We start from the raw sequence: 13,496 nt of genomic DNA, 5'->3' as shown, positions 1-13,496 counted from the left end.
GCGTAGATTGGCTGGTGATGATGATGATGATGATACACACATACATACATGCATACATACGTACGTACATGCATACATACATACAAACATACACACATACAAACGCACGTACGTACGGACATACATACATACATACATACGCAGATACATGCATACATACATGCATGCACACATACATAGCACTTACTTAAATACACACATGCGCGCATGCATGCATACCCACATACGCACGCACATACATACGCACATACGCGCATACGCACATACATGCATATATACATACATACATACAAACATACATATACATACATACATACACACGCACATACATACATACACACGCACACACACGTACCCACACGCGCACATACAAACACACCCACACACACAGACACACATAAAAACATACATACGTACGTACACTACTGAATTTACGAAGTGGGCTCGTATTATTAAAAATTTACCAAAATGTGCAATGATCTAAGTACACCGGAATCCAATGCTGTTCGTCACATTTAGCTCAATGCATAGCATATGAATTTACGTTATGGTAACTTTTACCTAACTCTGACCAACGCGTTACACTTGTTACATGCGTTTTCGTCGTTTCCTAATACTTATGGTGATAATTATTTTATGGTTTTTGCAAACAAACAATATAAAAAAAGCACCTAATAAATGCACTGCGTAGGATTCCCAGCAGTCTATATAGAATCTATTCGAACACCAAACACATTTCACCGAAAAAAACGAACTGAAATAACTAAAAGAGAAATCAGCATCGTTAAATATTGCAAGAGGTAAAAAAAAGCGTTATGAGCAGAGCCATGCCTGGATCCCATCCGCAACACCCCTTTTCCCGTTTTCCTTTTTACGCTAAAAACACCGGGCTGTTAGCGAAATTAAATTTTACAAGAACTGACAAGTCGTTGCAGCAACGACCACAAGGACCTCCGCTTCAACCACTATGTGCCTAGCTGAGGTCGGGCCCAACCGCATTTATATGTGTGATCTGTGAAGTCAGTTATTTTTGTTTGGTGGTGTTGTGTGACGAATCGTTATGTGGTTGATACAATGTATAATCGTGTACGGTTAATTCAGATCCCATATATCAGCGTACAACTTTTCAAAAGCAATGCAGCGGTAATAAATTCCAACGAAGCTGTCTTACTGTGCTAGGAACGTTATGTCTAATGTCGAAAATATTTAGCAAGAAATTTGTTTTGAGTACAAATATCTTTACATATTAAAATTGGGGTGGGTGACAACTTTAGGGACCCTACTTCGCATAGAAGCATGGTAAAGCTGTAGTTATCTCCAGCGCACCGCCCCACAGCATTATTTGCTCGCCGCGAAAAATATGTTTTCTAGTTTCCGGCCTGTTGTTCGTGCGATTTTCTTGATACGTAACAGTCGCAATCGTTGTTGCTGGAAATTAACACGCATAATTGGGAGTGAATTCTTCTTTGAGAAGTCACAATTTACGTGGCTTCGACAGTAGCGCAGCAAACCAAGCTTCTATCCAAAAAATATCACGTAATCGGCAGGATTGAGAAGGAATGCTGAAGGATGCGTTTAGACCAGTTGGCTGAAACGTGCTTGTTTGCCGCTGCAGCTTCTCGCGGCAACGCCCTTCTGTGGCAGCCATGTAACCTCCTCAGTAAATGCTGCCACGAATGTGAATTGCGTATACGCGGGGCTGCATGTCTGTGTTTTTACCTGTGGGCGTAGGGTGACACCAAAGGTTTAGAAAACGGGCAAAAAACGTTTTTTTCTCCTTCTGAGACGCACAAACGTGGCACGAACCTTATCTGGGGGACGCAGGAAATAAATCGAGCATTTCATTCAGACAGCGAAAAGCTCCCTGCCCACCCTCTTTTCAAGTCGCCTACTTCGTGTTCACTAGAAAAAAAAGACAGCTTGCGAATAGGCGGAAATAAAACAACCTCTTGGCCAGGTGATGCCAGCATTCATTCCGTACTGTTATCCGACATTCTTGGCTACGATATTCGCTTCGGTCATATTAGAGAACGCTCGTGATATACTGCATGGGCTTTTACCTATATACGTTAGTGAGGGGAGAAATGGTCACTACCATATGGGTCCATGCCGACACCCCACTCAAGACATGGAAACGGGATTGCAGAATCAATAGCCAAGTGAAGATGTGACTATGTTTTGTGTCCTATGTTAAGGTAAGCAGGCTGTTTATCGTTGAAAAGGCATGCTCCTGAAGGTGTAATAAATTTCTCTATCAAGCGGCTTCGGGCATCCGTGCGAGAAGAGCCCGAAAGAGAGTTGTGTGCATTAAGGTCGCCTGTAAGGATATATGTTTCGCGCAGCTGGTCAACCAGCGCTTCCAAGTAAGGGCTCAAAGGGCTACAGCAGGGGGAATGTGTATGGAGTATACCACTATGAACATAGTAAATAATATTAGGCGTATTGCTACAGCCTCAAGAACAGTGTTCAAAGTGACAGGGTGGCATCCTAAGGATTACGGGGCGATTATAGCCACACCGCCAGAGGAGTGTTTGCAGCCATCCCTGTCCTTTCTGTGTACCAGGTAACTATTCAAAAAATTTGTGTGTTTGGAATTCAAATGTGTTTCTTGGACACACTTTACACTTGGCTGATTAGCATACCGAATCTAGTACACGTCGTCAAGATCATTCCGAAGGCCTCTGCAGTGTCATTCAACTGTATTTTCTCTTCCAATTATTACGAGTTCAGAGCTACTCGAGTGTGACTATTTGTGTTGGGTGTTTCGAGGATTGTACTCTTGTAAGACGTGTTTTAACCTTCTGTGGAGGTTTAGATAGAGGGACCCACTCCTCCCGCTGCGAAGCAGACATGAAAGGTCCCACATCTTTGTCATCATCATATTTGAAAGGGGTACTCTCCGGACCAGACCCCCCCACTTGGCCCCCTTTCCGGTACCCTTCGTTGAAGCCGCGACTGCCGAGGGCATCAGGAGCAGCCCGGTTGGCAATGGCGCTGCGGCGAGGGTGGGAAGTACCGCGGGTGCCTCCGTCTCTATCTCCTCTGTGCCCTCGCATATGCTTTGATCCGGTGGGGAGGAGGCCGTGGATGCAGCGGCATCACAAACCGACCTGTTTGCCACCACAGCCCCTGCCGGCTCAGCGAGCGGTGCGGAGGTTCCTTGTGCTGCCCGATACAGCGAAATAAGGGGCGGGGTCGGGACCAAGTGCGACTCGCGGCACTGGGTCCCACCGAAACCAGACGCCGCTCTACCTCCCGGCTAGCAGCGTAGGCGTACCTCCCCAGGGGGAAAGAGGCAAATCTCTTTCGCTCCTCTGCGTTTGTGATGTTCTCGGGGATCTTAACATTTATTACCTTAGTAGACTGTAGGTTTGGGCAAATTGGTAATCCTTGGTCTACTTCAATTGCGCACAAAATTAAGGAAGACTGGAGAGAGACGACCAAAGAAAAAGCGCACTTTCAGCAAACTTTATTAAGAAGTAACAAATTTATACTTCCCAGTCTCTCTCATACACACTCATCCCAAAAACAAAAACAAACATCCCAACTCCCCTGTGCATTACCACAATCTTACGGCACGTGCCACTGCAATTGCGATTTCACGACAAACAATTGCCTTACCCAAGTAAGTGCATCTCCTTTTCTGGAAGTGCGAGGGAGGGAGTGCTTACACAGCAGTCCCCTGCACGTTCCATTTCCTTGGCCTCAATGATCTCGCGAGTGGTTTGGTTCCTGTTCTTTGCTATATTATAACAGTTTTCAAACAGGGGGGTACATTTGCTATCGCGACAGTAGATTGCCAAATTGCGCGAGTTGGCATTTTTTACATTGTTGGCATGTTCGCATAGTCGATCATTGATACACCTGCGCGTTTGCCCTACGTAAATCTTTTTGCAGGGTAATGGAATGACGTACACTACAAACGTATCGCAGTCAACAAACCTAACCCTGTGCTTGGCTTCACAAATAATTTTTTGTCTTTACAGTAGCTCTCTCTGCGCAAGGATCCAAGGTTCAGGGGTGCGGAAAACACGACATTGACGTTAGTTGAGGCTCCAAACTTCTTTAACCGGTGCGATAACCAGGGCTTGTATAGAATGACTGCATACGTTTGTTTTTGCTGTTCGTTTACACAGTCACGATGACGCAGACCCTTCTTTGAATATTTAGGCACATCATGCGCAACAGCTACCAAAATGTACTTGGGAAAGCCCGCTCGCTCGACGCGGCCAACCTGCATGGTTAGGCTTTTTTTCAGTTTGCTGGCGCATGATTTTAAGGTTATATATGAAGAACAGTTTGGCTACGCCCCGCTTCACCACTTTCGAATGCTCCGAAGAATAAAGGAGTAAAGGTTTTCCAGCACGAGGCTCATATATAACCTTCCTCATGAACAATTGTTGCAGTGTGTGAAGAAGCCACTGATAGGTTTGGCAATGTGAAATTACAAAACTTCGCTGGTGTAACCGTGAGAGGTTCTACCGAACTTATGTCGTTTTATCAGAAGTCAGCCTATGTACACTGGTGTGACCTTCAAAAGAAAGGGGCGTGCATACGTTCGTACGTTGCACCAGTGCAGAGCGACCTGTTTTTGGCGGGTATGAATTGGCGGTTGGAGCCCTTGCAGCACAGCTTAGCAACACTGAAGATCTTCCGCTATGTCGATTATTATCTGGTGGTTATAGACGGCAGAGTGCAGTACGAACCTAGCGTGCGGGCCGTACTAAATGTTTTTACCCAATGTTTGGAACCACTTTGTGTGGCACACGAACTTATGGACAACAGCACGATACAGTTGCTAGATTTAAAGCTTCATTTCCTCGCGAGCAGTACGTGCTGGCAGTATGAGCCTCGTGCTAGATAACCATTACTTCCTCCTTCTTTGAGACATTCGAAAGTGGTAAAGTGGGGCGTAGCCAAACTGTGCTTCATAAATTGCCTTAAAAGTCATGTGGCCACAAAATGAACGAAAGCCTAACAATACAAGTTTGCCGCCTTGATCAAGCTGCCTTTCTCGAGCACATTTTTACAGCTGCTGCGCATGATGTGCTCAAAGAAACAAAGAAGGGTCTGCGTGAGCGGGACTGTGTAAACGAACAGCGAAAAGAAATGTGTGCATCATTCCATACAAGCTTAGGTTATCACACCGGTCAAAGAAGATTGGAGCCACAACTAACGTCAATGTCGCGTTTTCCGTACCCCTGATGCTTGGATACTTTTGCAAAAAGAGCTACTGTAAAGAGAAAAACCACCTTGTGAAGTCAAGCAGAGGGTTACGTTTGTTGACTGCGCTACGTGTGTAGTGTACATCATTCCGTTAGAGAGCAAAAAGATTCACGTAGGGCAAACGGGGAGGTGTACCAATGATCGACTACGCGAAAATGTCAACAATGTAAAAATGGCAACTCGGGCAATTTGGCAATCCACATTCGCGATTGCATATGTACCCCCCTGTTTGATAAGTGTTATGAACAGGAACCAAACCACCCGCGAGATCACTGAGGCCAATGAAATTGCCCGTTAACGGGACTGCCGTGTATGCATTCCCTTCCTCGCACTTACAAAAACTCCCACGTCCCCTCGCGGGAAGCCCTGTGTAGATGCGACGCAGAGGGGGTTCACGTTGCAGCGTTCGACGGCGGAGGAACGGAGCTAGAACGACGGAGCGGAGCGGAGCAGGCACCGCGTTATTTAGCGCGCATAACGGTGAGGGGACGGCCGGCGCCACTGCGTCTGCCGTGGCTATGACCCAACACAATCCCACACAATTCACTTTAATCCAATCCAATCCAATTCCAATCCAAGCCAAGACAAGCTAAGCCGAGCCAATCACCGCCAATTCAATCGAATCCAATCAAACGCCCCTCGCGATGGTGTGTTCCCTACCAGAGAGGAGAGGGGTGAGTGGCGGAGAGCGCAGCTTGCGCGGCGAGGAGATTGGGGTAGGGGCGGACGCCGACGACAACAACGCCGACGACGTCCGATGCAGGGAGAAGGCGGGTGAATGAGATTCGGTCGCATCTAAAAGGAGATGCACTTCCCTGGCAAAACAATTGTTTGGCGTGAAACCGCAATCGCAGTGGCACGTGCACTAAGATTGTCGTAATGCACAGTAGGGAGGAGATGTGTGTTCCTTGTTTTTTGGATGAGTGTGTATGAGAGAGAGTGGGAAGTATAAAGTTGTTACTTCTTCTTAGTAGAGTTTGTTGAAAGTGCCCTTTGTCTTTTGTGGTCTCTCTACAGTCTTTGTTACTTTTTTCCGGAATTGAAGTACAGCATGCATTATCTGCTTCTCCTGTGTTACCTTTTCACATTTCAGAGAGTACGCTGCACGGGGTCCATCGCAGTTGGCACACGTGAAGGTTTCGGATTCACCATTTTCTGAAGGATGGTCATGCTGGCTGCACTTAGCACAGTTAAACCGGTCAAGTGAAGAGTTTGTGCAATGCCAGAACCGTTTGCACTTGATGCAGCACCGTGGGTTCGGGTTGTATGGACGGAAAAAACAACCTATGTAATTCGGCCTTTATAGATTCTGAAAGGGTGGATCGATCGAGGTGAAGATAAGTTGTAGTTGCTACCTGTTTGTCATCGCCGCCAATTAATATGCGCTTTGCAGCCGTGACGCCCTTATCCCTTAAGCCTTCCAAAAGTTCGGCATCCTTCTCGGAAATGAGATCCGCCTGAGAGATCACACCCGGACAATGGTTGAGCCTGCGCTAGGGTGTGACCCTGATCTCCATATCTGGCGTGCGGGTTTCTTTCAGGAGGATTGTGGATTGCTGCTGGGTTTTTACTTCATCTACCAGTTCACTAGTCCTCTTCATCTACCAGTTCACTAGTCCTGAGCCTTTTTGCGTCGTATATTTGGCCAATGATACCTTTAATGAATTTCGAAACAAGAAATACAGATTGAAAGGAAACCGGCTTTGATTTGTCCACAGATATATTGATCAAAAAACGAGGGTAGTGATCTGGCTTTGGGAGAGAAATAAAAGGCGAAGCGGAAAAAGAAACTTCGGTCCTTTTTTAGGGGCCGATCACGTTTGGAGCGGGAGTGTTAAAATCCCATACAGACTAGTACTAAAGCAGGTAGACGGGGGTAGTTTCCTCGTGAGCTTTCCCCTGATTGCTGAAGAGGTCCCGGAGCTCTAAGCCTGGTAGACAGACAGAGAGCCCATCCGCCAGAGCTTGACCTGGGCTCCGACGGCCGCCAATTGAGTTTTCCACTCTTCACCTTAAAACACGTCGTCACGACTACCACAACATATGTATGGGAGCTCGGGGACTGCGGTGTCGCCAACAACGTCACCAAGAATACTCAAGGTGCCCCGTGTGGGGCACAATAGGAAATGAGGGGCTCGTTGAAATAAGACAGAAATTAGATTGACAGTCAAGAAAACCTCGGAAAGCAAAGGGGAGAATGGTTAGGTCATTGAAACAGATAAAGAATTTGGACAGAAAGAAAGGAGAAAAGAATGCCCGCTACGTGGGATTCGAGCGCACGACCTCCAGAATACTGGTCTGGTGCGATGACCACTACGCTACGAGCGGGGAGATTGTCCCCTCCACTTTCTCGGGTGTTAAGGTATTATTTGTTTTCGGCACTTGAGGGTGGTAGCCAGCGCCAGTCGGACTACTCGGGGTGAAGGGGACCTTCTTTTTTACTCCCGGACCGTGACTCGAGTGTCTTCGACATGTCGAGAGGGGTCGACCAGCGTTGAACCCTCTTAAGCTCCCTTTGGCACCAAGACTGCCAAAACAGAGGCCCTCGCTAAGCATGTAGAGAATCAGAAAATGGGAAATAAGGGGCTCCTTGAAATAAGACAGAAAATAAGGGTTGGCGTCAAGAAAACCTCGGAAAGCAAAGGGGAGGTTGTGGTGGGTCATAAAAAGAGATGAAGAATTTTTTGAGTCGAAAAGAAAGTGGTGAAAAAATACCCGCCGGGTGGGATCCGAACCCACGACCTCCAGAATACCGGTCTGGTGCGATAATCACTACGCTACCCGCGGGGCTGCTTGCACAGCACTTTCTCGGGTACTTATGTGACGGTATTTTTGTTTCCTGCACTTTGGGGGTGGTAGCCAGCGCCACTCGGACTACTCGGGGTGAAGGGGACCTTCTTTTTAACCCCCGGGCCGTGACTCGAGTGTCTACGACATGTCGAGAGTGGTCGACCAGCGTTGAACCCTCTTAAGCTCCCTTTGGCACCAAGACTGCCAGAACAGAGGCCCTCGCTAAGCATGTAGCGAATCAGAAAATGGAAAATGAGGGGCTCCGTGAAATAAGACCGAAAATAAGGGTTGGCGTCAAGAAAACCTCGGAAAGCAATAGGGAGGTTGTGGTGGGTCATAAAAAGAGAAGAAGAATTTTTTGAGTCGAAAAGAAAGTGGTGAAAAAATGCCCACCGTCTGGGAGCCGAACCCACGACCTCCCGAATACCGGTCTGGTGCGATAACCACTACGCTACCGGCGGGGCTGTTTCCCCAGTACTTTCTCGGGTATATATGTGAAGGTATTTTTGTTTCCTGCACTTGGGGGTGGTAGCCAGCGCCACTCGGACTACTCGGGGGGAGGGGGACCTTATTTTAACCCCGGGCCGTGACTCGAGTGTCTACGACATGTCGAGAATGGTCGACCAGCGTTGAACCCTCTTAAGCTCCCTTTGGCACCAAGACTGCCAGAACAGAGGCCCTCGCTAAGTATGTAGGGAATCAGAAAATGGGAAATGAGGGGCTCCGTGAAATAAGACAGAAAATAAGGGTTGGCAGTCAAGCAAACCTCGGAAAGCAAAGGGGTGGTTTTGGTGGGTTATAGAAAGAGATGAAGAATTTTTACACGTCAGAAATTACACGTCTGAGGAGCAGGAAAGGCCTAATGGGGGCTGTCAACACCTACAAAAACTGCTGTTTCAAACAGCTTCAAAATCCATGAGCACTCAGTGATTACGGTGTTGGAGCTCCATATTGCCGAGAAACATATACGAGTTTTTTTATTTATTGTTTTTTTTGTTTTTATTGCGTGGTGGCGCTTTGCTCTGTCATCTGTGTTCCAAGCAAAGCGCGTGTTTCATTCTTTATTTTCTGCTGCACATGCTATATGATTCAGATAAAAAGACTGTCTAGGTGAGCACAAGTTCGCTCCAATAAACTTGTTTTCCTCAAAGACAACCGCGTCGTCTTCGACCAAGGGGTCAATATTGCGCGAAAATTTAGTAAACACCATGGAGAGAGTGAAAATCGGTGAAATAACTTTTAAGATAATAACTTTTCTAAAGCAGGCCGTTTGAGATATTGAACTGTTTTTTTTTCTAATATCAGCAACTTACGCAGATATCTAAACCTTGTTCTACAACATTTTCTCATGTACGCAACTAATTGGAACAACGAAGATTTCGGGAAAACGTAGTGTCTTTACACATTCCTCTATCACTACACTGACTGTAGATACATATATTCGTCTTTGCTTGAAAATACTTTCCAGCCAGTTCTCCAAACATCAATTTCAGGATTTTGTCGCAAAATGCGGGTTAGAAATACAGCGAGACTTTTTAATTTGCATCCCTATGGACGTCGAATTCCAATGAATTTTCACGCGTTCTCATAAATCTCCCCAGCTCTTGGGACTTTAAGCACGCACGTACCCCAAGGGCCTTTAGGTGTTCTTTGAATAAATTGAAATAATAAATAAAACCTGAGCGACATCGCCTGGTGCTAGAGTTGGGCCCCAAGTTTGGTTTGAACTTTGGCTAAATGAATGCGTGGAAGCTCCTTTTCGTACTTCTGGGGGGGGGGGGATTGTCAGAAGCACAATCGAGCCAAACCATTAGCAAAGTGCCTTGATTTGCACAGTCGTTGTGCTATCGTTTCAAACACGAAGGGTTTTTGTTTTGTTTTACTGGGGGTACGTATGAGATAAAGGCGCTGTCTGCAGTACAGAAGGTCTTTAACAGTGTATGTGTAAATCTGGTAAAAAAAAAAAAACCCTTCTCCAAGCTTGAAGAGATAAACCTTGATGGTTTAGCCCAGTCTGTAGGGAAAACACCCAAATATCATCTTGAATTGCTCTGCACCACCAAAACTAACAAAACCAGCATCCTTTCCGAGTAGTGGTGTATGAGAGCGCTACTTGGCAGCTTCACGTGTCCACCTATTTTCGAAGATTCCTTTGGTGTCTGAAACGTGACCAACTGTTCCTTAGGAAAACTCAGAATTTTTCAATGAATATTTAGACAATGAATGCCATCCAGATGTACGGGCCTTTAGCATTGATGTTCAGGATTTGTAATATTCACAGCTTAAAACCATCTTTCAGTTGCTGTAGAATTATTTACAAAGATCGACAATCGTGAACAAGCTTTCTGAAATAGTAGTTTAAATATGGTAGAGTCTTTTATTGAATTGATTTCGTTTTATTTGAAATCCACTTATGTCAGCTGCCATAAAGATGTGTTCTTGCAGAAATGTGGTGTTTACAAACGTTTTAAGTTGGCTTACATATTAAGTAATAATTTTCTTTGTAAAGTTGATCGTGCTTTAGATGAGTGCATGTCGGGATTGGTTAGAAACGTATTCAGTGACATAGACTATTATATATTGATTTCTGAAAAGCGTTCCATTCCCCATTGTACTGTGGATGCTTTGAAGGTATTGAAAAAGAAAGATATAGGCGTGAAGTCAACATTTAAAGTGTATCCAATTTGAAGTGTATCCAAAACTTAGGTACCTAAATTATGGACCTTTAGTAAAAATTTGGTAAATGCTATGTTTGCTGATAATTCGCACCTAGATCAGAAAATCCATCGTTGAACTTCAAGTCGGGCCACAATAACTCGTAAAGAATTCAAATGTCTTCTCTAGCTTCGTTCAGTGTAGTCTAAACAATGCGTACTCTCAATGAATGAAAGTTTTAAAGAAGGAGTCAAAAACCAAAAGAAGCAGGTTTTCTAACCAGCGCTGTGCTTAAGCGTGTAATAGGCTCGTAAAAATTAATAAAGGTCGCGATACCACTGGAGCACGAAAGGAAGTATAACAAGAAAAAGTAGGCCGGGGTTTCATATGTTCAAAGGACCACTTATAGGCTAAAATGGTGCCTCCAGATATGAAGTACAGGTTGCTATATCGGCATGACATAAAATTGGTAGAGTCTATGAATTAGTAGAAGAAGGATGCAAGGGCAGGAATCCCGCAGATATGACAAGTGCTCTGTTGATCCGAAGAATAGGTATTTTCCATGTGGCATTTATATGTGTACCAAATTCTTTTGTCGTGTGGTGCACCTCTCGTTGGCCGGACGGCCCGGTGTTTGAACGTGTGTTTAAGAGGGAAGTTTATTTCTTTGAAAGGCACACTGACGTCTAAGCTCTCGGGTCAATGTCGTTCCTGTTCCTCGCGCTCCTGTAAGTCCCATTTAGATAAAACTGTTGCACTGGTCCCTCATTCCAATCAGCTTAAGCGAGAAATTATAAAAGCTTTGAAGACAACCAGGCTAAGTAAAAAGTGCGTTATTCAGGCCTCCGTTGGTTCACACGAGAAAGAAGTGGCCTTTCATGATGTTAGTTAAAAGCAGACGCAAGGGAAAGTCTATCCCGCTAACTGTATCAGTGTTTGGATGCCATTCTTTTTGGGGCACATGCGCATATTCGATGTTTTATGTATAAAAGTTTCCTCCCTTTAATAAATATCAGGTAATAGTCAGCACTAGACCTGTCTGGTTCTTTTAATTGTGGTCCAGATATAACGTGCTATTTCTAAAACCATGTCACAATAACAAATCTTCAACTGCCCTTCGTGCCACAAAAAGATATCGGCAATATGTTTATAGACACAAAATAAACCTTCGCAACAGTAACAATGCAGAAAGCGCACCCTAAAACGTGTCTTCTCTAATTGACCGGACTCATGTTGTGCTATGACGTTCGATGAAGTCTACGGAATTACATTCATTCAACCCAGTGGCTTTTGATGAAATGTTTCTTTGTAAGAGGATGTCTAAGCATTGTTCGACCTAACGGCTGTGTATGAAATGTTTGCAACCCGGCGGTGACGAGTGCTGCTTTATTTTGTGTGGTGATAGTAAATCAATAAAATGGTTGTGATGATGTTCACCTTGTGCAGCTGGTTGTACAAACCAAGTGTTCAGAAGCGTGACGAATTCGCAAGGAGCCTAAACCTTTACTTCTCTAAATCTATTCTTTATAAAGTATTGCCACTTGTGCTTTTGAAATCTAATTTTTTTATATATAGGTAATGTAAATGCCTAGGATCCCTTTTTTCCTGGCTTTATTTGGTTATGAACGTGCAGTTAGACCGCCAGTGTGGCAAGTAACTTTGCTTTTTCAAAGTTTATAATCACAAAGTTTAATCCATTCTGTTTTTTTAATAATGGAGAAAGATAAATAAAACTCAGGCCCCTCACCTTGTTAGTGCGAATAAAATGTTCAAATGTTCAGATTTTGTTGTGGTGTGGATATTAAGTGAAACCGTCACTTGCAGCAAAAGCAATATTTTAGTGTGGCAGTGGACATTTCTGCACTAGTCTAGTCACCGTACTGCGCACATTTTGTTTTTGTTTTGCTCTAAAATGTTCAAATATTGCTTTAGAGCAAGAAGTGTAGCAGTAATTTGGTCAAGAGCAGCTGAAAATGGATTGTTGCAAGGTTTATCAAAACCAAACCTATGGGTTAAAGGCAGCGCTAAAAGTACTAAACAAGTTAGATTCCCTCTACGGAAATTCACTTCTCCCACATCTGCTCGCTTCTTCCGTCTGTCATAACGAATCACGTCCATAATTTTGGGGATTCGTAAGTTAAATCTCCGTAAAATAGCGCTGAGCGGGAAACGTGCCGTTTTCTCAACCACTAGAAATAATCGCAGTGGTTATGATCAGTAAAATCACACTACGGAAAAAAAACAAGGCCGAGGAGACGACGCGATGAGGTCGACTCGGAGTTGACCACTGCTTGTATGGTTGAGGCATTTGTGTGTTTTCAAGCACGTTTGGGTGCGAATTTGAAAACAAGACTACGGGCGAACCTCTAGCTTCAGGAATGGGGTCATATCAGTTTCAACAAGAATGTCGATTAGGCAATGGAGAAGGCAAAAATACTCTTCCCATTTTGATCGGAGGCATTCGCATACGCATGTGAAAAGTAAGGATGAGCCTGACGATTACGAATCTGAAGAATGGGCCTGATCAATTGCCGATAAGACACGCTTTTTCAGTTTCCGAAGCGAAATAGCAAGGGTGAAATAGGCTATTTCTTGCGCAAACGACCGAAGAGAAAACGGACAATGAAGAAAACTGTACGGCTGCAATCACTACCGTTAGGAGACATTAATACGGAAGCCATTGGCAAAAGCCACATGACCTTGATCAATTTTTAATCTTCACAAATCAGAAATGACTTAAACAGAATATGTTGCTTCCAATCCCCACTGTGTCTATTTTACAGAGGTATCTCGAATAATATGCAGTATTTACCCACTTTCTGAAA

The sequence above is a fragment of the Haemaphysalis longicornis genome, unplaced genomic scaffold, assembly GCF_048455015.1.
Source record: "Haemaphysalis longicornis isolate Haplotype H1 unplaced genomic scaffold, Haemaphysalis longicornis Haplotype H1 scaffold_11, whole genome shotgun sequence".
Taxonomy (NCBI): domain Eukaryota; kingdom Metazoa; phylum Arthropoda; class Arachnida; order Ixodida; family Ixodidae; genus Haemaphysalis; species Haemaphysalis longicornis.
The sequence above is the reverse complement of the archived record's forward strand: the minus strand, read 5'-3'. Positions refer to the sequence as shown.